Raw genomic sequence first — 26,185 nt, 5'->3', positions numbered from 1 at the left:
ACACACACAGTCACTGCCCTCCTGGATGTGAACTACGGTACACATCGAGTCATTTTAGAGCTAAGCATTCTTTGAGAATAACCAAGCTATCAAACACCCATAAAGCATCCATGTATTTTTATAGTCTTCAAATTTCTCCTGAATCTTCAAATTTCATCTGAGTAATTTTTCTAGGCAAAGTAAAGGGACATATTGTAAGTAGATGAAGAGATGGTGCCTTGTCAAACAATGATTTCAAATCAGTTACACACTGCTTCTTGAAAAAGTCAATTAAACAATACATAACTCAGAAATAGAGACAAGCTTGAACAAGATTATTTCCTAATCTGATATCATCTAGTGCTGTCAAGCTTGCATATCCTTCATATCTTTATAACAAGAGTTTCTGGAGTGTTTGGTATGGGGGACCTTAGCGTACATATAGAACTACAGTGATGCAAATACTTAAACTTCAGCAAGTGAATTTCTTTATATTATCCATACACTTAGATCTGAGACTGAAACATGCTTTGATGTTTGATATTCTGGTATAACAGCCATGAATTAAAATTTAACTGCTGAAAAATAAAGTAATGAATCTACATGTAAAGTCACAGAGCCCAGATCTCTGTTATAACAATTTCCATCATTTATTGGCACAGTTTCCCATTGCTTTTGATTTATCAATTAGTCATTAGGATTCTTGTCTTCAGCATATGAATAAATATAATTTACCTTCCTCAAAGTGTGGATCTGTGGGAGGAGAGGAAGAAAGTTGTGGGAAGCCACTACAGTTTTGTATGTGCAGCCTCAGAACCAAGCCTGTGCCTGTCCTGTCTGTCTCAATTATAGGGTTACTGCAGGTAGCAAAGCTAGGTAGGATATCCAAAGCAACACGCTTGGCAGAAGGGCAGGAATCAGGTTGGAATATTGGAACTATACAACTTTTTATGATTCCCTGTAGCTCACATACAAAATTAAATTTAATTCTCATGGACAGTGTTATAAGGGAAACTTGCATATTACCAGACTGATAATAGGATTCTCCCATATCTTTTTTTACCATCTTCTTGATGTTCCCTCTCAGCATGGATAATGCAGATCTGGCACAAGGGCTTGCTTGCATTACATTACTTAGACTTGGATAACTGCATTGATTTAATGCATATTAATTTTAAATAAAGGGTAGGTGCAGTAATACTGCAGACATCAGAATAGGGTACATAGATATCCACTGAGCTATATAAATAAATTATCTGAAATATTGGAAGCAATCCAACAGTACATACCAGTTTAAGTGGAAGTTTATGCTTTGGAGCTGGATATTTCCATTACTTAACCTGACTCACAGAAAGGGCTGCTGAAGGGGAGTGATGAGGGGAGAGGATGACTATTTAATTTGCCACAGAGTTGCAAACACCCATGGGGTAGCTGTGTGATTCAGGAAGGCAGTTCAGTGCTCAGTGTGGGCTGCCCAACAGCCAGAAAGCAGAACAGACAGGGATAGGAAATGCAGCTCGTGTCTCTGATACCCACACTGTTGTACAATTGCTTAGCTTATTGTGCTAATTCAAGATTAATGGGATAGAAAGAAGGCGTGTAAGAAAACATGGAATTGGCATCTTAAAGGTAAGCTTTGATTTGGGAAGGCGATCATGACTTCTGATCCCTGTTCCTAGAACTATTTCTCTATTATGCCTAGTAAATTCACTTGAGAAAAGTCAGTTGAAAATCACCAGAGATTAACTGAGAAGAAAAAACAGGAAAACAGGGTTTAGTTCTACTGTTCACTCACAACCAATTTCTTTAACTCAGGAAGAAAATACAAGCATAAGTTTTGAAAAAACTTAAAGCAAAGTAAAATAAGCCAGCCTTCCCCAGCAAGATAACCAGCCAGCAAAACCCTCATGCTGGTAAAATCAGGGTGTTCCCTGTGAGCTGTTTGCTACTACCTTTTCTCCCACTAACACCTAGATTTTCAGTCCTGTTCTTGTGTCTTGTTTAGAAGAAATCAGAAAATCATACGATGGAGACACAGTATATTATCCAGCTCTATTAGTTATATATATGTATGCATTGTTGAAATTGCTATTCCCAGCATATTTTTAAATTCAACTAATGTATCTCTAAACCAAAATGTAAGCTTGGCTTTAAATTTAAAAGAAATTTACTTACTTCGGCTTACTGCTTTGCTAGTCTAATTCCAAGTCTAATTAACTGTAAACAAATCTTTTCTATTTTAGAAAGCTGAAAAAACCAAAATTAATTATGAAGTTTCATAGAAAGAAAGAAAGAAAGAAAATATTTTAATGGGACAAGTCATAATGCAGCTGCATTACTACTCCATTTGAGCAAATGCATTTAATAGCTTAGAACTACTGGACTGCTACCAAGCTGAATGGATTCTCTGCTTGCTTTGTTCCTGCAGCATATCTTGTGCAGCAAATGACTGCAGCACAGAGAAGCAATCTTTCTGCTTTCCTTCATTTGATCCGAGCACTGACCCCTTTTACTGACAATCTACATTACTAACTCAAGTTTAATTTTCTTAAACATCTGTTTCTTAAACATCTGTTTATATTTACCTTAGCAAACATAGCAGCATCTTTCTCCAGTTAAAAAAACAAACAAAGCCATGTAGGCTATGCAGTGTACATTACATAATACTACTGATTCATTTGATATTAAGCTAAAATTGAATTTAAGACAAGATTTAAGTTCTGGTCTTGGCATATTGCCACACTTGTGAAGGAAAGAAAAGTGGATGGAAAACAGATTGCTCCATACCCTAGAATGATGCAAAATTTGCAGAGCTAACAAACCCAAAGACATTGCCATACTCATATTAGTGGGTTGCCTGAGCCCATTAACAGCATTCAGGTACTTGCTGTCTCATATGATCAGTGGAAAGGCCAGAAGCCTGAAAGACATAATGACAAAAATTATTTACTTTCTAACAAATTCAGCAAGCACAGATTTCATTCTTGAGGTTTTCCTGGGTCAAGGAAGCAGATGCAGGAACAACAGGAACATGATTAACACACAAGACCGAAGGGTAAAAAAATCAATCATAATTAAGGAAACGAAAAGCATGTCTGCTTTTCATGCACAGTGATGGGGCCACTGTGAAGTAATAAACACCCCAAATTGTAGAAATGTGTACTTTTTATAGAGCACAGAAGTCCAGACACCATATGAAAGCAGCTTCTGAAACTTTATCCCTTTGCTTTTACACCCTTTGCACTCAAAGCATGCCCCAGGACATGTCCGTGCAGAGAGGAGGCAGTAGCAGCCCCAGCACCCTGTGTCAGGAGCTGGGTATCACCTGCTGTTACTGCACTGCAGCACCCAAAGGAGAAATCCATCTCACAGACTGTCTGTGAAAGAGGAGAGTGCTCAAGGAATGGGAGACGCTTAAACCGCAAAGGAACTCTTCAGCCTAGGAAGCTCTACTGCCACTGCACGACTTTGGGATGGTTCTGTGGCCTCAATCCCTTCTGCAGCTCTCAGTCTGTCTCAGGTTTTATGAAATGCAACAAATACACTACATGTGAATTAAGTGTTTTCCAAATGAATTGGTACTCTATAAGCTAATGCCACGCAGCAGGTAACACAAGTCTGTAAATGCACATTTGCGTTTCGGTTTTTGTGGGCAAGGCCCTGCACCTTGGTCACTGGAATCTTCTGATCCTGCTAAGGCAACTCCTCTGCAGCTCTCCCCTCATGTCCCTCTGCATTTTGTGATTCTGAATGCACAAACCACTTGTACCAAAAGTAAGAGGATTCTGGTGTTTCCTAGTAAGCTTCTTTGAACTTAATAATTACCTAATAATATGTGAGAAATGGCTTATTCCCAGATTGGCAATTTTACTTTAAAGTAGCATAATTAGTATCTATTCTTACAGATACAATTTTAGTTCACTTCAAAAACTATTTTATATATTTTCAAATAGTTTTAAAAATAAAAATAAAATTTTAAAAATTTACATCACTGCTGTAAAGAAACTTCTTCCAAAACACAGACCTGGTCAAAAATAAACAAGTAAATAACTCTCACCTATATCCTGATTAGGTTTGAACTGATTTTTAACAACCTTTGAATTAACAATGATAGTCCAATGTAATTTTGGAAAGTTTTCATTCAGTGGACACTCATGAGGCCACGATGTCCCAGCCTTGTGTCCAAGCATGTCTGTACATGATGTGGACTAGAGACATGACAATACTCAAGCCCTGGCACCTTGTCCCCTGCAGGTAGTATAGTTGCGGAGCTCATTTACTCTATTGAATATTAGATATTTAGCTTGTTTTAAGATCTAAAAAGCTCCAGATTTCCCATTTTGTAGGATTTGTGATAGGTGATTAAAATACTTTCAGCTATTCTCATTCAAAACCAACACTTTTGTTTTTTTCATTAATTGAAAATACACTTGCATTTGTGATTGAAACTGTTTATTGCTGTTCTAAATTGTTGGTTTTAATGTTGCATTAGAGATTAAAGTGTTTTGCAATGTTTTTTCTAATTAATAATTTTTAGTATATAAGAGTGAGTTGCAATGCCTTCTGGTATTTTGGCACTGGGTGTCCAGGGCAACATCTTAAATAGTTTAAGGATAAATTATAAATTAGTAATAGTTCCCCATAACTCTTTACTCCACTAATAGCAGACCAGTGTGAAAGTTAGTTCTAACCCTACCAGATGAGAGAAAGCTTCAGCCACTCAACCTCCCGGAGTTAGGTATTGATTTACAATACACCCAGCTGAGAAAAATTAGGAGATTCACTCCTCAGCATGTCACATTTCTGGTCTGATCAATGCCTCTGAAGACAGGGCACCATTTCCTACCACACTGAGAGCTGAACAATGTTTCTGCACATACTGTATGTACAATCTAGAAGCATTTGTATAAATAAGCTTACAGTGAGAAACGAAAGTAGGAAACTTCCTTTTTCAAAAACCATTTCTCAATGCACTTTAGCACAACAATGGAAGATACATAAAGATAAGAATATCCAGTTATGCAGAACTTGTCTTTAGTATGTCAACAGTGAACACTGTCAGAGAAGAGATCAATGTAATTTGTGGGGTCATAGCTCTAATGAATCGAAGGACATTTAAATCTGAGGGAAACATGCACAGTTAAGAAGCTTAAAAATATTCATGTTTCATTCATTGTGAGTCAAGGACAAATTGGGGACTTAATATCACAGGTGGAAATGACATCAAACAGATTTTAATTTGACTTTGAGGAAAGAGCCTATGAAAAGTATAAATACAGAATAATTTTCAGTATTTAGCAATTTTGAGTAGGAGCTGGTTTGTTACATCCATTTATGTAGTTTTCCATATTTATTACTCTTTAAATTTCTTGTTTTCTCTATATTTAAAATTTCATCACGAAGTATGAAAATGTCATGAAAATTTTTGTTCTCCCTTCCTCTCTTACTTTTCTTGCTCAGACTTTTTTTCCCTCCATGAAGTCTTTTTGTCTTTCTGGCAAACCCATGGAGGACATGAGCTTAACATGGTCCTTAAGTGGATCCTAAAGAGTGAGATGCAAGCTCCCTCCCTCCATGCCTGTCTGAGCCTTCCCAGGCAGCCAGGCTGAGTGTTTTGGGAGTGTTTTGGGCTGGATGGCATCAAGGCTGGGTTTGCAGGTAATGTAGTTGTGAAGTTAGGCTTGCTGTGGCTCAGTGATGAGGGAATTCTTGGGGAATTACATGTTGACCACAGAAGCTTGAAGCAAGCCAGCAAGTGGGAAGCAGTGCATGTATCTAAAATATTCCAAACGCCGCTAAGGTCAAGGTAAAAATTGTTACTACTGTAAAAGATAGTTAAAGTCAAGTAAGAGTGCAAAGCAAAAGGCAATTTTTCAGTGCAAACACCATGATGTGATTCATAACAGGCGGCCAAAGTGTTAAGACTGTGATTAGGCACCCTAAAAAGACTATCCCCTTAGTGACTGTGTCCCCTAAGAAGAAAGGACCTCAGTGAAAAAGTGCAATATATTATATAATAAAATCTTAAGATGTTTGTTTTGGAACATGAGCACATAGATTTATCAGCAGCAATATGAAATGTTAATATTCTATTTTACTACCAATTTTGCTCAGGCTACATCTATACTATATTTGACAGAGTGCAGCCAAAACTGTATTCTGTCACAAGCAGCTCTTGAGGCAACGTGAACCTGCCTGTACTGCCTTTTACAGGCAGTTCTTCCAGACTTGGGAGACAGTATGCTTTCAAAGCTCCAAATCTGCAGATGTCTGAGCTTTTCTAGCAAAGCCCCACTTGAGTTACTTTTGATTTTGTGCCCTCAACAGACAGCCATGTTTACTGTGAAGGTAAATGGATTTACACACCTGTGAAGTTTACCTTTTCAGAATAGCATCAGAGCTGTCCAAACCACATGAACCCTGCTGAAAGTGGGAAAAATGGATAGCTGCAGCTATTTTAGTCTCCAAACTTCTTTCAGAGTCATCCTATTTATCCTATATGTAGTCCAATTGACCCAAGTTTTAATTACTTCAGACTTCCCTCTGCTGCCATTGCTGGTGAAAATGTCTTCAATTTCTAGATGGAGTGATTCATCCCAAACTATGAGTGCTTACCACAGCAGCTCAGCACACAAAAGGCAACCAAGCCTAAGGGCTGCTGAGGTTAGTGGAGCCTGTGCTACTAGCAGTCATAATGAATCTGACTCTTATATGTGTCAAATGTCCTTGTCTAAGTTTTGGAGCCAAACTATAAATCATACTATACTCCTCCTGCTGCCATACAAACCAAAGGTCTGTTTTCCATCACTCTTACAAAAAAACAGGAAAGTTTCTTTGCCCTTGTCAAAAAGTGCTGCTCTTATTCAGAATTATTTTCTAGCTAGTTTCTTGGGCTCCATCATCCTGTATAAATTCTCAGAAAGCAAACAACTGGTTGCCTCTCAGAGGCTCTTAGCAGCCTTTCTTCATTATCTCAAATTTCATTTTTCAGATGTTAACTCCATTGTTTAAAATTTCAATTTACATCAACACTGTAATTTTGAAGATTTCCAGTCATATGTAGGAGATACAAATATCTGTAAAGATCCCTCATTTTGCTTATGCTCCTTTTAACCTCTTCTTTTTCAAGATACCTTCCAAAGCTCTTCAGTGGTTTGGCTGCTCAGCTACCAAAACTACTTCATCACCTTAAAGGTCTTCTTTCCCTCTGAGCATTTTTCCTTATACTTAGGTTGGGAGACAGTATACTTTCAAATCTCATTCAAATATCATGGCTGGAGCAGCAACTCCCTCCCTCTCTGTGTTTGAATAGCACATTCAGACTGAGATCCTACATTCCATGTCTGAACTCCTGCCTACTATAGACATCCAAAAGTTCCCGAACATCATTCCAAGGGAACCCACAATGCTGGCCACAAATTGAAATAGAATAATTTGCAGGTAAGAACCTGGATGTTAAGAAGTGTTAAAATTCAAGAGTGCATACTTCAGATGAGCAATATGAAGGAATGGGCACAGAATTGAGTCTGGCACAGCCAGAGAGCAGGAGGTTTTTAATAACAAAGTTCCTGAAACTTCCAGAAGTAAAATACACCCTACAACACTGCAATATGGAATTTTAACAGGGATGACACATGAATGTCTCTGAAAATCTGAAATCTGTCTTCTTGTAATCCCCCAAAGCAGTTAAAAAAATACTGCTTCAGTAAAGCCACTTGAATTAAAAGCATTACACAGAGAAGCACAGACCTGAAGATCTCTAAAGAGAAACAGCTTACTTTGTGGACTTCACTTCAGAATACTGCTAATCACAGTTGCACTGCCCCCAGCCATTATTTAGCCATCTTCACAATCTCTTCTCACATGAAAGAGAGAAAATGGCTCATATTTCCTATCTGAAACTTATCTGAACAGACAGCTAAAGGCATAAGCCATCCTTTTCCAAAGTGCTAAGTAATCAAGAATTCACACAAATGTCAATATAAAATTCTTGTCACTCTGCATGGAGGCATTGTTTTTTTTGTCTCAGCACTAAAATATATAAGCTTAGACGTATCATATGAAATTTCAGCCTTAATATCATAGTCAATCTTACTTTAATCACAGGAGGAAAAAAAAACCTCTCCCCTAAACTGACCAGTTTCCTGCATTTCAGAATTCTGCAAAGCATACAGCCCTGAGAAATAATTGCCACTGCTAAGACCTGCAGAGAAATATGATGTACAATAAAAGGAAAAGGGAGAGGAAATTTTGGGTAAAACACTATTAGAGAGTTAAATAGAGCTTACTGTCCTGAAGACAGATTGCTTTGAAACAAAGAAATAGCTTTTAAAAATAAAATTTGGTTGCTACTACTCCCCTGCATTTTAAAAAATTGATTTGGATTTCCTCAGCCTTTATTTTTTTCTCTTCCCCCAAAACTCATTGTTACTGTCTAGGAATTAGGCATGCAGACTATTGGTAGGTATTGTACCAGCTACTTTGCTTTCTCTTGCTAGCAAATCTCATATTTTATCACTCTCTACTCTTTGGCAGTTAGCATTTTTGTTTCTCTCAGCAGAACCATTAAATATTATTTAGTGCTGGTTCAGTAGTAGTCTGAACTTAGACTTCTCAGAAACCTGCTTGAGGGGAAAGCAGAGGGCAAGTCTGAGATCAACGCCCACAAGTGCCAGACTGGCAGGCAGGCTGTGCAGCAGCTGGACAGCACGTAACCCACAGCAAACCACCAGCTGCACTGCCTGAGAGAGAGCAGAGCTCACCAGGCTGCAGCACAGGCTTCCCAGGAACTGGAAGAATCCTTAGGATTAGCAGTACCTACAGCATCCACCAGTTTTTAAAGATCTCACCCAGAATGTGTGTGCCCTTCCAAGCTGCTGGGCAGTGCCAGCTGGTGGCAGCGATGCCCTGGGCAGATGCTGCTGCTGGCAGAGCACAGGAGACAGCGCTTCTCTCTGGGCTGGACAGGGGCTGCGTGGCAAACACAGTGGTAGCACCACTGCTACCAGTCTTACAAGAAAAGAGTTTCAAAAATGATTTCTAAAAAAAAGCCCTAAAATACTGTCTGAATAAAAGTAATCTTCAGCTTGATTTCTATTTCAAAGGTCCTCCATAGTAATTAAGACTTTTTTCCTTGTCTCCTTGCACATCTATATCAGTCAAGCTGAAAACTTCTGTCTACTCTCTGTCCCAGCCACAAAATATGACAATTCAGAGCAGGTACACTCCTCATACCTCACAATGCAACATTATACCTACATTAGCATTTCCAAATTTTCTAATACATCTTTCTATTAAAAGAAATGGGTTTATATTTATATGGGTATATATTTAATATAGACCTCATGTATTTTATAAACTATATTTACATTCTCATTTTTTGTCCTTGGCTCATAGCTGTTCCTTATTAGAAATGGGCAGGCTGGTGACAGCCTCCATCCAGCACTCTTAGGATGTGGTTTTGTGTTATAGGCTCATAAAGGCTGAGGAGGGAAGGCACTTCTAGAGATCTGCTGCTATGTTAGAGTAAAGACATTTTGCAAAATTTTCTCAGATACGTAGCTCAGGTGGGTGGAAATTCTGCTTCTATAAAATGTTGCAGGCAATTTTATACTTGCCATCAAAAAGCAGACAGCAATAACCTGAAATAATATCTGACAAGCTTTCTTAATCTGGATGTGCCTAGGAAACAGAATTTTACATAACTCCACAGTTCCAGAAACAGTGCTATAGATTATACTATTTTTCAGCACATTTTAAGTATATTCCATACATGTTTCTTTTCTCTGACCCTATATATATCATATTCATCATTCATTAAACAAAACCACTTTAGTCTACCTTTAAATAAATAGTAATGCATTTTTAATGATTCATGTACACTGGTTTCCATGTAAATATTCAGAATTATTAAAAAAAATTGTTTTGTTTCACTCAAGTCCAGTTTGGTATCTCATTTCACAAGATGCTTTCTAAATGGGTTTTGCATTTCCTGTAACTATTTATTAGCAATCTTCCACACTACAATAAAGAATCTCTCTGAAGGTGTGCCTCTCCATAACATTGAGTTTAATGGAAAAAAAAGAAGATATATATTTCAGATTTCTTTTTTTCCAACTATTAACTGTTTCTAAAGGACACTCAAGACAGTATTGTACTACTTCCTTTGCAATTGTTAATTCAGAAGTTGCAACATTTTGTATCTATTCAATTAACATGTTGTACTAGTTTGTGGATTTATTTAGCTTATTCTAAAACCATAATCTAAAAAAAAAAAAAATATGCTCATGAAAATTTAATTATCTCTTCCTAGGTAGCCATATTCATTTTTCATTCTATATATTTATATAGACAATATTTATTTTGTTTCCTCCATAGCTTAGAAGCCAATTAATCAGTGGTAAGAAATACTCCTGGATCTGGGGACACAATCCCCTGTCTTGCTAAAAGGAGCTGATCCTGATGCAATTCTCAGTAGTTTCCCTGCTAGCAGTTTCCCAAGGAGTTTGGGAGCACCCCTCAGGAGTCAGCCCCCCCAGCAGTACCCTGCTGACAGGGTGCAACAGCCACTGGAGTGGTGAACACCAGACCTGTGCAGGCACAGGCCAGCCCAGTGCCAGCTAGTCCTGGTCTTAGACTGAGCCAAAAGGAGTAAGAAAAAATACATTGTAATACATAGATAATTTTTCTTGGAGTAAAAATTTTTCTTTCAGATCAGATGCTTCATTAATTCAGAGTAGTTGATTTTGCAGTATTTAGTTCTGAGGCAATATGAAGTTATGAAAACATAATAAAGCATCATCCTTTCTGGTTTATCCCCCCAGTGTGTGTACAGAAAAAATAAATTGAACTGAAGGCAAAAATACTCAGATGCAGGGTTTCTAGATTATGCTTGGATCACACAGCTCCTGTTTAAGAAAAATATATTAATTTGTTTTATAACTTCTTTTTCAATTAAGCATTGTTAATGTACCCAGTATGGAATTCTGAACAGTTCTCTGTCTCTATCCATCACTGCACATTTTAAGTGATATATAAATACATACATAGCATTATTTATGTTTCATTTCAGAAAATAAATGTATCAGACTAGGTTTCTCAGCTGTGAAAAATACTGAATATGAACATTAAAAATAGAACTTTGAAATGGCTCTGGTACACTCACTTTATTTAATCAGAGTCAGAAGTGTCCTAGTTCTTTCTATAAAGAAAAACTATCAATTTAAAAATCTTTTTAATTAAATGTGTACTATTCTCCAGACAGTATGGAAATTTGATCAGATTTGCAAATATCCTTTTTCTACCCCTTGTATTCACACACTTGCTAGTTCACTAGTAAAGACTATGTAATCTAAAAGAAACACTAAGAAATTAAATAACTTTTAAGGACACATTTTCTGCTCTTTCTTGGTACATTTGAAGCATTGCAGAGTGCTTATACCATAGAATAAACATTTTCAGGGGATGTTTGTATGCTTTTATGCAATCCTAGTGAAGATAGCTTTTAGTGGGTCTATTTTTGACCCTATATAATTTATTGCACACTGCCTACTATATCTCAGATATCTACTTCTTTTTGTAGACTCGCAGAAAACTGGGTTGGAAAAAAGAGATCAGAGGCCACCTAGTTCATCTTGCTGCCCAAGGCAAGACTGCTATACCTATTTATCAACAGATGTTTCATTTAACCTCTTCCTACAGACCTTCAGGACAAATTTCACAGATTCTTCTGACATTCTATTACAGCTCTCCACTATCTGCTTTAGTACAAAGTTGGTTCTCATATCTCATCTGGGTGAGCCCATTTCTTTAATCTTCACTTCCTGTCCCACCCACTCTGAACAGAGAGAGCACAGATCATCTTCAGCATTCAGCTTCTATGCTCCACCAGCCACTTCACTTCTGTTCCCATGTGTGGACTTACTCCAGGGATCCTGCAAAGCTACTTACAGAGCCCTGCTGAGACATTCCTGAGAGGAGCACCTATCATCTGCATTCAGAAATACCTCCAGCACCATTTCCTCTTAACAGATAAATCCAACAATAATTTTAAACAAAGAAGTCAAACGCTTCAAATCAAAAAAATGAATGCTCTCACTCTGAAGGGAACAACACTTGGTAACAGCACTGTAGTTGCTACTTTGATTTGTCTTCTTGACCAATGCCATTATTTGAGTTATTAAATAATTGAGTCACGCAAAAGCCACTTCATTTACTCCTAAATTTTTATTTCTGACCTTGACAGGATTTGAGGTTTTGTTTGGTTTTGCTTTGTTTTACCAGGAGGAGATCATCAGTTTGTTTGATTTGTGTTACAATTCTAGAAGCAAATTAGACCATTTTTTGAAGGATTAAGAGAAAGATTAAGATCAGTCTGCATGTTTACAAACTACTTAAATAAATTACAAAGAGAGGGAATTAGAAGGGATAGAGCTTGGAAGCTCAAACTGAGCTGGGTGTTTCTGAGACTAAAAATATAAGGGTTTTGTCCTTTTCTCAGAGACTTGTGGAAAAAAGTGGAAATTAATTAAAAAAGGGATGGAAACACTTTAAAATAGAGCACTGGAAGGATGGCTAGAGATCCACTAGATACTGCTGAGACAGAAAGCAATGGAAACTTGGGTTCTGAAAATGCAACATAATGAGAATTTCATAGCAGAAAGAGGAAGGAGAGAGAGAACTTCTGGGGCTGATAAATTACAAGAATAAATAGCAGGGTGGATGAATCAGAATTGTGGATTTTCAAATGATATTTAATATGGCAGGGAAGGTTTCAACCCAGATTTTCTTAACAAGTGCAAAATAAAATTAGTTTTTTTTTCAGAGCTAAACAGAATTTCAGAAGAGTACAAAAGGGGACCTGAAATCACCACACAATGGTGAAAATGGAACAGACAGAAATAATGACTCAATAATCAGTAAAAGACAGCAATCCTAAAAACACTGAACACCCACGTATTTAGTAAAACATCATAGTGATTCTTTCAACAAATATAACTCATATTGAATAAAAAGAGATCGGCATGTTTTACAGAAATTGGACTAACCCCAGAATGGAAAGAGTGCTGATTTCTATGTCCATATTTGCTATTTAATTAATTTCTTCACTCATACCAAATTTTCAGTTGTTTTCATCCAACTTCTATGTGTTTTTATGGATAGAAATCTACAAAAAATAAGCCTAAGACTAGAAAAATGGAAGTAACATACCAGAATTATTGAGCTTTGGAAAAAAAATCTGGAGAATTTGCATGATATTACCCATCTCCCTACAATACTATGTTCAGTCAGAAATAACAGCTTTAGATTTTAATGGTTCAAATTTATTTTTTCCCCACATTTTAGAATAGTTCAGCTTTAGGGATTTTTTTTCTCTCATAGCAATGTGATCTCTTAACTGCTGTTAAGTATTATGCTAAAAAAAGCCTAATGGTATTCCTTAATGGTACTCCTTCTCTACTATGTCATACTGTCTTCATAACAGTGGTTGTCTTAGTTTAGAAGTGTGAATAAATATTGTTCAATTTTTCATTTGGTTTTTCTTCTGCTGTAGTCATTTTGGCACCAAGAGGAAGTCTACAGGTCAAATACAGAACTCTTGAGGAATCCCACTGCCTCCTACCTACATAAGCTGTTATCAATGAGGAAAAATAAGGCAGAATATGTTTCTGTTACTGGAAAACAATCCATAATTCTCTTCATTATATTTAGCCAAAAGACAAAATATGTTTTCCCACAGATGAGCTGGGACTGGAGTTCAGAAAATGAATAAAATGAAGGAAAAGAAATTAATCCACAAGAGTGTCACAGTTCTAAATGCACACAGAAAACTAAGATCAAGATTTCTGCCACTTCTCAAAAGAATTTGCAAAGTAGTCACTTCTCCTGATTATTAACAGACTGTTTCTCATAACTAAGGGCAGAGAACACTCACACTTAGTTAATCTCAGTTCTCCAATTTCAGGTAGCCAAAATGATAGAGAAGGATTTGTAAAATATCATTTAAAGGACAAAATTCAATGCTAAGCTATGCAGATTTGCCCATTAAATATGGTGTGCTCTGTCATGAATGTACAAAACTCTGGAATTAGAATTCACATGCTGGAAGGATGCAGTGAATGCGGACAGCAGCACTACTGCCATCCTTAAAAGTCAACAACAGCCAGTTGTCCTGGCATTGGGCAGTGCATTGAATGCATATTCATAAATACTGTGAAGGTCTTCTAGCTCATGGCCTTCTTCATTTTAAGAATAAAAGAATCTATAATTAATTTTAACTTCTCAGCTGTTGATGATTACAACTTCTGAAACTTCAAAGCAAGTTTAGGCTTTTATATGATAATTTCAACAAAGGTTTCAGTGATCAATAATGAACTACCCTTGCCCCTATATAAAGTACTGTCTCAGACAGCTGACAGGATATATGGTTTCTTGATATACATTTATCCATATAATTTTTCTGTAAGTCATCATAGACTTTTAATTTTTTTTATTTTTGATACCAGAGGGTTTGCAAATTGCTGTTGTTTTCCTAGAATTTCACTAGAATCATTCTGATTAGACTATGCCTTATGCAAGCTCTTAATTCCCCTAATTCCCTGTCCCACTCCCCTTGATACTTCCTTCAAAATAATGAACACTTTCTGACAAACAGAGGATAGCCAGTTTAAAGCTGCTTGTCTCTAACTTGCTTCCCAGTGTCTAAATACTTCAGCAAATATTCAAGATCACACAAACTAGGCTCAGCAGAATAAAGTATCAGGGTGTCAGTCCTGACAGCAATCTTGTTATTGTTTTGCATTAGATTTCAGAGTAATTTTTAGCACAGCCTTTTTTCTTTTGTACTTGACATCAACACATTGGTCAGGAATGAAAAACACAATAAACAAGGTAGGTGCAGTTCAAAAATGCAACACTAACATCAGCCAATATAGCTCAGGAGTCTGACACCATAACCACAAAATAAGCATTTCTGGAAAAAATAGAGTTGAAGAGGTTCTCAGTAGGGACAGAAAACACCAACCCCTTTTCAAATACTGCTGAGTCAGTAACAACAGCTTTCTCAAAGTGGGGCTGAACAAACAGCCCAATCCCAGGTAATTAGTACAGTGGGATTGTTTTAAACACATACCTCAGACAGGCAGCAGAGAAGAAATCCATTTGAGAAAAGATGCTGACAGAGCTTGAAGTCCACCTGGCAAATTTCTTGTGCTGTTTGAAAAAGATGGTTCAGATGATGAACCAGCCATATCTACAGCATTAGAGCCAGTCCTGGTCAGTATGTAAATCAAGGTAAGAGCTGCCAGCAATGCACCTGATCAGAAAGACTAGGGGCAGAGGGAGGGAGAGAGGAAAGAGAGGGCTGCCTCTCTTCCTTTGGTAAAACATTTGTGTGAGGCATTTAGCCTTGAAGCAGAGCTTCTCTATGGGAAGGAAAACTGCACAATCCTGCAGTGCTTGCTTTAGACTTTAATATGCCTTCCATGAGAAGGAAAAATACAACTGCTCTTATCTTCCAAAAAGTTCAGGGGAAAACATGTAATAATTGAAACAAAATCACCCTCCAGCAAAAGGGCAAACACCGAAAACTAGAAGACCATTGAAACACATCTTGTAACAAAATGCTGAGATGCCAAAAAGAACTGACTGCAGCTTGAAAAACATTTTTGAAGCAAAATACCCAAATTCCTCCTTAATTAAAAAAAAAAAAAAAAAAAAAAGAGGAAGGGAGGTTGGGGTGAGGGATCCATGCTGACTGCTCACATAAATGCACTAAGGTCTAGGATTTACCATCCTCCTGCCTTACCTGATAAAACTGGAATTTCAAAAGCATTATGAAAAAAAAACTTAAAAAACCCCCCAAAAAACCCAGGAGATAGTGATGATGAATGCTTGAAATGCTAATAAAGGCATTTAGATTCACGGTTCCAAAAGATTAAAAAGTGTTATAAATTGCTGCATTCTCATTGAGAAGGGAAAAAAAAAAAAGACCTCTGCAGTATCCTCTCTGCTTTGTTCTCGTCTTCCTGTTCTGAGGCTCACTCTGTGGTACCTAATACAAATCAGCAAATAGCAGGGGAAAGAAAAAAGAAGGGGGAAGGGAGGAGGGTAAAGAGAGACAGAAAGGAGGGTAGAGATAGAAAGAAAGGGAAAAAAAAAAAAAAAGGATACTAAGCCATCACCTTAAAGGACAGCCCCATCTATCGGTAAAAGCAAAGAACCGCTGTAAAAGACCGCTTTTTTAGAGATTTCCTGACCTAAACGAGACTGGAAATCTGCAACTCCGTTTTCCTTCAGGGAGGGACAAAGGGCAGGGATAGTGCTGAGAAGTAGATTTCTTTATCCAGTATTAAATGAGCTAAGGTTTTCAGTAATTTAAATTTCTTTTCAGTTAATTATTTGTCTCTGAAACGTGTGAAGGAAATATTTTGCATTAGTCTCAGCCCCTTATGAAAGCACCAGAAACCTTTCCAGGTCAGCCTCTGACATGTCACAGATAAATGCTACCTGTGCTCTGTCTCATTTTACACCTGCCCACTGAGGACTGGTGGGAGATTCAACCTCATCAGTCATGGGTTCAGTCACCAAAAAAAGGGTTCCTGAGCCTGAGCCCCGTGCCGGGTCCACCCATTACAGCCTGCACTGCTAATCACGGCGCCTGGTACGACTGCCACGTCAGCTCTATACATCCCCCTGGATTCAGATGGCAGCTGCGCAGCCAAATCTGGAACCTAGACAAAAAAAGGCTCCTTTTTAATATTCAGACTCCTAAGTACCAGTAACTGCTAACACAATGAACCCCATCTGCATTGGATCAGCCTCAGCTGGAGCTAAATCAGACAGCATTCTGAATTTTTCATTTTGCTGTACTGACCAATGAATTAAAAGTGGGGATGGCCACGAGTGAACACTTGTGAAAGCCCCAGGGCCTGCCACGCTGGGCAGGGGTGGGCACACACTGGCAGGAAAGGAAAGGGGGAGGCAGTGACTGCCAAGGTGAAAGGTGCATGGAAGGAGGGCTAAAAATAACATTGCATTTCTTTCATGGCTCAATACCATTTCTGCATCTAAAGATAGAAGAATACCAATCTAATTAATACCTGTGGGCAATGAGGCATATCTATAACAGACACTTAATGTCAACCCCTGATTCAGTGACCCCAAGCAGCTCTAATGAATTTTATGCCTTAGAGTCACTTCCAATATTCTGATATGGGGTTTTTTTTCTAGTATTTTTACATCATGGTGTTTTGATTGCTTAAAGTTTGCTTGAATCCAAGCTATGTGAATCAGAATTTTTCCACCTCCCAGTGGTGACCTGGGGTTCTTGTGCCTTCACAAGAAGCACTTGGAATTCTCTCAATATAACACCTAATTTTCAAGCATTTATCAGTAGAGAATATTATGAACAATTGTTCTAATAATGAAATCTAATTGCACAATTTTAAAATATGTTGTCTTCAAATATTGCAGTGATTAAAAGGACACAGCAAGCGAGCATGTGACACTAAATATTTCCTTAAAACACACCATAATAGATTCAAATACTAATACTAAAATGTGACATGGAAATGGCAAGACCAAATGGCCATAACCATTCAAGCTGTCTCCTTTGAATACATCTGAGCTCTGATTTACAAAGACCTCACATGCTTTCATCTTTCACTGCAGTCATGACCGCCAGTTTCCAATGTATCTTTTCTACTAGCACTACTGGTAGAGTTGCTAAGTGGCTCAGGGAGGACCTCTTTACCCAAAAGCAGTTTGAGTCTATGATCTTCAGGTAGAAAGAGCTTTATATAATTTTCTTAATATTAGTTCAGTTGTTTGGTTCTTTCTTGGGTACAATTCTAAAGGCAGATTTGTGTGTTTTTCATATATTCGCAAAGCTCTTTGGGATCATGTAGAGCATTTGCAGGTGACAAATGACTTTGTAGCACTAGTGATACACCTGACTCAGAAGCCTAAAAATTTTAAATACTAATCAGATGTTCAGATACAATTGCTGATGCCAACTGATCATTCCCAGAAATCTTTCTGTTCATGGAGGGTTTCTGGAAATGATGAATTGTCAGGTGTTTATAAACATAGATTTATCACAAGGATAAAAGGCAACATATTTGCATTTGTGTGTCATATGACACACACATGACATGCTACAGGCACAGTTCCTTTCAAATATTGCACTTTGAAATGAAATAAACATGACAAAATTAAACACTAAACTGGGAGCAAATGAACTAAGACATCCTTCTTTAAGCACCATCAGAGGTTCAGCATAAGATGCTTAATATGACCACTGACTTAGAGAAATCTCCAAGTATCATAAACAGAATGCTGAAAGCTGTTTTTTCCAAGCAGATTTCTCATGGCTACAATTTCACTGCTCACAGTATAACTAGGTGCTCAAACTCAGCTCCAGCTGCTTACATTATCAGGAAAATTGATAGGGTTTCTGATTATCTTACCAAACTTCTTTGGTGGCTTCTTGAACCAGACTGTCATCTGTTATGGGGTTTGAGAGAGATTTGATAACACAACAGCAACTTCTTTCCAACGGCTAAAGAGCTATATCCCATGAATTCTTGCATTTTTAAAGTTTTATATATTGCACCACAACTGAAGAAAACAGAAAAGGTATCGATTTCTTAACCAGAGCTGCGCCAATTCTAAGATAGAAGGAAAGTTAGTAAATAAAACATGGTCTCCCTTTCTTCTCCTCCCCCAGGATACTCACTGCATTCCATTTGGAAATCTTTGAGGAGTTCTTCATGCAGGTGTGGTGACAAATCCCTCCCTGAGTGCCCAAGAAGGAAACAGGCATGGGCTGAAGCAGCCATCCAGCAGGCATTGAGGAGAGCCCCTCGTGCCACGCACAGCGGGGACACAGCTGCCAGGCACACTTCCAATGCAGCCATGAGCTTGCAATCCTGCAGATTTCAGGTTCTGCAGACCTGGACACTTTGCATTAATGGAGATCTGTGGTTTACGTGTCCTCATATAAATTTTGACCAGTCCTACCTCAGGAACACTGTGTAAATATTTGAGAGCACTGGTGAAGAGCAGCCCAGTAAGATTTTGGCTCAAGAGCCTTAGTGATCACCAGGCATTAGGAGTCTATTATTCTTCAGCACATGAAAAGATTCATCTGGAAGTCCTTCTCTAGTGCCCCTCTGCAGCACAGTTCTCTTTCTGAAAAGACCTTATAATGAACTGTAAATGAATTAAAAAGAGAATGTAGGTTTATTTGTCTCTATCCTTCAGCATTTTTGCTGCAACAAACAACTATGTTTCAGCATTTTTTTGCTGCAAACATAGTTGTGTACAATATAGAGAAACCTTCAAAATTAACCTTAGAAGTTCAGATGTTCAGCCATGCATGGCAAGCTAACCACATAAGCAACAATGCAGAATGGTATGTTCAATTAATAAAGTGTTAAGAGTAATATAAAAATATATGTGTCTTTTTAATTAAAGTTTAACAGGTACATTTTATTTACCAAAACATTTAAAACAAATCTCCCCTGATTCTTTATAGTATCTCTTTCTAGTGTTCTAACAATGAATTCTGTGAATTACAGGGGGTGTGGAAAACAGCTAATGGAGTAATTAATCTAATAGATAGGGGATTAGCCAACCAAGATCCTCCGTAGACACGCTGGCGAACATCATGATTCAAGGGACATTTTCTCTTTCTAAACCTGTAAACCAATTGTACTGCAGTCATAGAAGTGCTATCCAAGCAGTTAAGGATGGGAAAACATCATAATGGAGACCCAGGACCTGAAAAATGAGACAAACTGTAGCAACACAGAAGACTGCATCCAACCAGTTTCAAGGAAGAGCAAGGAAAACCTCTGAATAAAAAGAGTAACTTTTTGCACAAGGAACAAAGCACATCTACCAGCTTCTAAACAGCTGTTTTCAGAATAGGTAGAGCACATTTTGACAGCAATAGATTTTTGTCACATCAGGAATATTTTTGTGTACTAGATGCAAATAAAAATTGGCAGTTCTAGACAGTGAAAGATCTGCATTTGTGAGCCCAAACTTACATGGAAACTTGTCAACTATACTACAGTCATATTTAGTTGTTACATGACATAAAATAAAACACTAATATTTTTAGTCTTTCCTTTTCAATTTAGCACTAATTCAGCATATGTGTGTCATCACAATATGCACTTCAACTACTCAACTTAAATGGACAGATAAAACCTGAGATCTGAATAACTTATTTCACACACTTTGGAATTGTTTCCATGCTTGTCAGTGTAATTTCCATAGCTACAAAGAGAGCAAAGAAACTCCTTTGCAGTACAGAAAATTCTAGTGCTCAGAGAAAAAGTGAAGAGAAAAATTTGCCAGAAAATCCAGCTGCATACTGTGATTTGAGGAAATATAAAGAATACTGAAAGCAAGCTGCTGATGTAGCCATGGATTGGACAATTCCAGTAAACCACAGAAAAATACCAGGAGAAGGTACTGACCACTAATAATAAATATCCTGCATTGTAGTGGGTTCAAAACATATTTAGCAGCTCAGATTCAATTTCTCAGACCCAAAGTAACATGCCAGAATATGGGATATATGAATACACATGGGAAACACCACCTTCTAACACTTTGTGTCCTGCTGTAGTGTCTGCAGTTTTCTATGCTAAGAAGTACTGTGTGCCCTGCTATGGACCATGATGCAAAAAATAAAAATATGACTTCCAGAAGACCACTATACATTTAAAGACAATAAGGCCTTTTTTTTCTTCTTCTAATTGAATAGATAATATTTCTTACAGGCTCCTTGAGCCTGTAAGAAAATACCTCAAGCACCCACACTTGAAATGGGATGGAACACAGTGTACTCATATATAATAGCGTAACTATTTTAGAACACTTCATGCAGCAAGAGACAAAGAATGTGAAGTACATCATTACAATAATTCATGGTACCTAGCAGTTTTGTTCTAAGTTCCTATACTATGCTATTATTTTAAGTTTGTTTGAAAGACATACTTCTGTACTTTGAAGTCTGAAGTGGTATCTATAAAATATTATACAATGTAATGTGCTGCATTGCAACAGAGGTGCTATCAAGATACCAAAAAAGAGCTACATTTTCTTGAACCTAACTTTCACAGTGTAATTAATGAAGGCAGCAGACTGGTATATCTAATAAATGACAACATAGATCTATATGACTGTCATTACCAAAAAAAAGTAACTGGTAAGGTAAGACCATGATGAAAATACAATTCACTGCTTGGCAGTTCTTTTCCAGAGAAAGAGAGCTTTCAAAGACAGTAAGAAAATGATAAAATAATCCATCTCACTTCAGAGCAAGTGTTGAAATTAAAGTCTGTTAGTTATTTCTAGAACAATGTGAAGAACAACTAGTTTTTTATGGGGAGGGAAAAATACATTTAAAAGGCTTCCAGCTTCCATTCTTCCCATCAACATTAGTTTTAATCTGATATTAATACATAAACTTATATAAATATGCAACCTTATTTTGATTTAAGGGACCTTGGCATTTACACTTAAAGTGAGCAGTTACCTATTAGACATGAAAATTTTTTCAATGCCATATTGTAAATTGTCAACAATTTTGCATTCTTAATTTACTATTTTGACACTCATTAACATAATAAAAACACAACTATTTTAAAGTTCATATTAAAAGAAATCTTGGCAGTAAGCTGTTAAATGCAGTGCATTGATAACAATGCTGACCAAAGTTCCTCTCAGTTTTGGTTTGTTATTTTTTTTACTATACATTCACAGGATTTTTTAATTCATTAATGTATCTTAATTTTATATTAATTTTCACAAATTTCTGAGTCCTATGAAGGAGACTCACTGTACCACAGAACAAAAAAGTTGCTGTCCAAGGTACTGCACATAAAGACAAGTATTCCAATTAATCTCCCAAACGTGCTAAAAATGTTTTCAGGTTTATTAGCTGTCCTTAGCAAGCAAGCTAGTCTTGCTGAAATTCCTTCTATGATACTGCAGTATCAGTGTTATGCTGTTACTTTCCAGGGCCTCTTCTACTGCATTCCAGCACCTGACAATACCCAGTATGTATAATTAAGGACAAACCTGTTCTAGCCTTTGTTACAGACTGATTTTCAGCAGGGCTGAAATACAAAAAAAAAAAGTCTTTGAATTCTACACTATGCATGAATAAAAGCTACCCTCTAATATAAATCTAGCTCCCATGTACTGTTCTGGCATTCTGCAGAGCAATCACTAAACGTAATTTTATCTGCAGTATTCACCTTACATATCCCAGAAGCATAAAGATTCACACAATCATGCAGTACATAGCAAATAGCATCCTGGGTTTAATTGCTGCTTCAATAAGTAATCATAGAGTATAAGAAAATTAAATACAAGTTTTGGTTCTTTTGTTATGTTTAATAGGAGAAGCATATTTGTAATTTGCAAGGCTAAAAAAAATGCAACAGCCAAGAACTGCAGTAAACCTCTCAGAGCTAATAGCAATGTGCAATAATGCTTTTCCACACCATCTTCAAGCAAATGGATTTAATTCACTGCTTAATCAGTCAAATTAACACTAATCCCCATATGGTTAGAAAGGATGCTTCTTAACAAACCCGATTTATGGTTTATTTATTTGCAAAGTGTCTTAAAGCTGAGATACCTAGAAGAACTACTGTGTTAATTCAATCATGCTGACAGAGCCGGTTTCACCTAAGAAATTATCTCTGCAATTCACAGCATGGCTGACAGCTATCTGCATAGAAAAGCAGCACAGTAACCATTCAAATCATGAAAAAAAATACTCACCCAAGAAGATGTAGCAAAGATGAGGATCCAGCTTCCAGACCCCATGAAGCTGAGGGAGCAATCCAGCAGCTTGCTCAGGCCAGCAGTGTCTCTCCTACACTTGACCTAGACTGCCTTACATAATGAGGAATCAGTGCTGTATCCTGTGTGGAGGAGCAAGCTGAATGTCATCACTGGCAGAAGTAGGGAGAACTGGCAGCAGGCAGGCTGGTAGTTAGCATGGAGATCACGAAGTCTGCTTTCCCTGACTGTTCTGGGAGAAAACACAAGAACAGCTCAGAAATGCTGCTGTCATTGCTCCCCTGGAACGAATGACCGGAAGGAGCGAGGGTGTTCCAAATGTGAGGCAGACAGCAAGAGCTGAAGCTGCAGCTGTACCTGCTCCCAGGCAGCAGAGCTCCCGTCACACGGTGTCTGCAGGACTGCTCAGCTGCAGCTGACAGCAGAGCAACAGCACGGCAAAGCACCGAGAGACACACTGCTCCTGCACACCTCTGCCTGGGTATTGCTCACTGGGGTGAGTAGAAGGAAAGCATTGGTATAAGATTAAGTCTGGGATTAATTTCCAAAGAGAATTGCTATTCCCTCCAATAAATCTTACTGCATGCAGGTTAGTTTCAGGAAAGTAACCATTTTTTACCTGTTGTACATGCTGCTACAGGGGTTAAACTGCTTCTATTACAGAGGTTTGGTTTTTTTAACAAACCTCTATATAACAGAGATATATTATCTGTTGTGAAGATATTTACAGTCATTTATGGTGTTTCTTTGCTTTTGTTTTTTCTTTTTTCTTGAGAAAAGCCTTGCTATATTTTGTAGTTTATTATTGTTTGGGTCATATCAGCACTTCTGTGCAGGGCACAACAGGAGAAACAAATATTCAGACTTAGCCAGCCATTACAACCTACACAACCTTGTTTACAAAAATCACTTTATATAAATTAAAACTACTACATATAACTTGTATTCCATAATTAATTTCATTTTTAATGCTTCAATAGTAACTAAAGAGCCTTAAATACATGTAATGCATATATAAATTATTCTTGAATTAATATTTTGATTGATAAAGTTTCTCTTTACAAAAGAAGGCAAAGGTTTCACCAAGATGTTTTGTGGTTATATTTGAGACTGCTTGATTAGACATAATCAAGAATAAATGCAACTGGACACAAAATCCTGTGGCAACATTTAAAGACAGGGCAAGAAAAGTTTTAAGTCTCAATGTGGAACATTGACTGGGGTTTACAGAGGTCAGGCTAGGTGCAGACTCTATTATTATTAGTTATGTCCTTACCAGACTAAACATGACTTGAGCTCTGGTCTCAAAAGGGAAAATCAAGGTGAAAGAGATAAAAATAATACAAATTTTTGTCTTCCAAATCTATTTAATTTATATTTCTCCTTTCAAGATAAATTTACAATGACTTTTCTATCAAATTTGATCAAGTAAAAAAAAAATGCTGGGTTTTCACTGGTTTTGAAATATATTTTTTCATTGTCTCTTGTTGAATGCTTTCCTTTATCCTTTCTTGAGAATTAAAAAAAAATAAGGAAAAAGAGAAAAAAATCAGAAGCATTTGATATAAGAGGCAGATCACTAATAAGACCTATAGCTAGCATACCCTGAGTTAAGTAGACTGTGGAAACTAAAAAAAAAAAAAAAAACCAAGAAAATATAATTTGAGAATGATTTTTAAAAACCGATTATTTCTGTATTTGAAATTAATAACTGTTTTTCCAATCTTCAGAAAATAAGATTAAAAATACCTTGGTGCATTTATTTTTTCACCGATTGGTTTAGACTAATGAGGAGGACCTATTAAAACTTTACATAATTTGTACGTACCAACCTCTACTTTTGGCATGCTTCAAGTGTTAAATAAGAGTGCTTACTTTAGAAAAAATCTGTTTGCATATTTGGCCTGGGTTAATGTAGAGTTGAAAATATCATGACCTGTGTTAGGCTTTGGAAACATACACGGGCAGTTTAATTAAGGTGCAAAACCAGCAATTCAGTTGGTCGCAGCACTCCAAACAGCAAAGCAGACAAAGCACTCACCTAAAGCAAGCACAGGTGCCTCCACAGCCATGGCACTGGACAGTACAATCCAACTAGAGATAACCAAATGTTGACTGCTTCAGGTAGAAATATAAAGAAAGTTCATCAGTAAACTACAGGTTACGCAACCCAATCCACAGAAATTAAGTAGAAAAGGCTACCTAAATGAACAGAATGCAAATTTGGCTGGCAGCATTGCAAAGGCAATATACAGTCTACTTGATGTTGCAGTTCAGGCAAACTTATCTAAGTTTGATACAGCTGATCCATCTTTGGGCTAAACAATGAATCAGATATTCTTTCAAAGTTTTCCAGTCTTATGTTCTATGATATTTCTTTTAACTGTGTATCCAACCAGAGAACAACTCATCACAGTCTATTCTCATGAGGATAAGCAAATCCAGTCTCATAGTTTGCAAACACTAAGTTTTTGTCATTCAGCATACACCTGAGAGCCGTAGCTTTTGTCTGGAGTATAAATACTGTTTACTTCTCTCAGGTAGTAGCCAAATTGCTCTTCCATTGAGTCACAGTACTTTTCAGTTTACAGTAACTCCTATAAGCTTTTTTCCTTGGGGCTAATCTGCTGGCAAGTCAAGACTATTTAAACACAAATTGATACAGAAATTGCTGACATGTAGCAATGACTTTCAGCAAAATATTCTTTCTGAGCCAGCTGCACTGGTAATGTGAGTATTAATGTCTAATACTTGACAGTGGTAAGAAAATAAGTCAAGTTTATATAATACTCAACTAGCAAATTAATTATTCTGATGCCTCAGCAGATAGATGGTCAAAGTAAATAAAGTAAAAGCAGTTTGAAAAAAATCCTTTTAAAAGCAGCAGTCTTTTGAAAATTACTGCAGAAAAATCTGCTGATTGGAAAAGAAGAATGGACTAGACAACCCCTCATGAGGACGGAGCTGAAAATATGAATGTTTGGGGGCTTAATGTGAGCAACAATCTAAACTCTTGCTATGCACGTTACAAAGATAATGCTAGTCATTATTACAGAAGACTGTAAGCCTATGAAACAAATTCTGGAATTGTTCTTTTATGGAAAATATGGCAATAGAGATTTGCAGTGCTTGTCACTAAATTGCCCTTACTTGCTGAATTTATTTCCATAAGGTCCTTTCTATTCCATGCTGAAATGAAGGAAGCAGTATCTCATAGACCTTACTCCTGCCAACAACCTTGAGTAAACAGGACAATTTTTTTTTAGACACCTTGCTCTTAAGATGCCTTACACATAAATAAATCATTGCTTGAGGTTTGCTCATACTAATATAGATTCCATTTGGGGTCTGCTGAAACACTAAAATGCTCTGGTAT

At 37.2% G+C, this 26,185-nt stretch overlaps 1 protein-coding gene across 1 annotated transcript in view; it reads right to left on the bottom strand.

Annotated features, from left to right (window-relative positions):
• LOC128809856 (sodium channel protein type 1 subunit alpha-like) overlaps window positions 1–22,847 on the bottom strand; it is a 91,344-nt gene extending 68,497 nt beyond the window's left edge. Inside the window, exon 1 of the mRNA XM_053982235.1 lies at window positions 22,789–22,847. The gene's annotated coding sequence lies outside the window, so the exon portion shown is untranslated. The remainder of the gene's footprint in view (window positions 1–22,788) is intronic.
• Between the last annotated feature and the right edge of the window lie 3,338 nt (window positions 22,848–26,185).

This window comes from Vidua macroura, chromosome 7, assembly GCF_024509145.1.
Source record: "Vidua macroura isolate BioBank_ID:100142 chromosome 7, ASM2450914v1, whole genome shotgun sequence".
Classification (NCBI taxonomy): Eukaryota; Metazoa; Chordata; class Aves; order Passeriformes; family Viduidae; genus Vidua; species Vidua macroura.
Note: the sequence above shows the minus strand (reverse complement) of the source record. Positions and strands in the feature narration are given on the sequence as shown.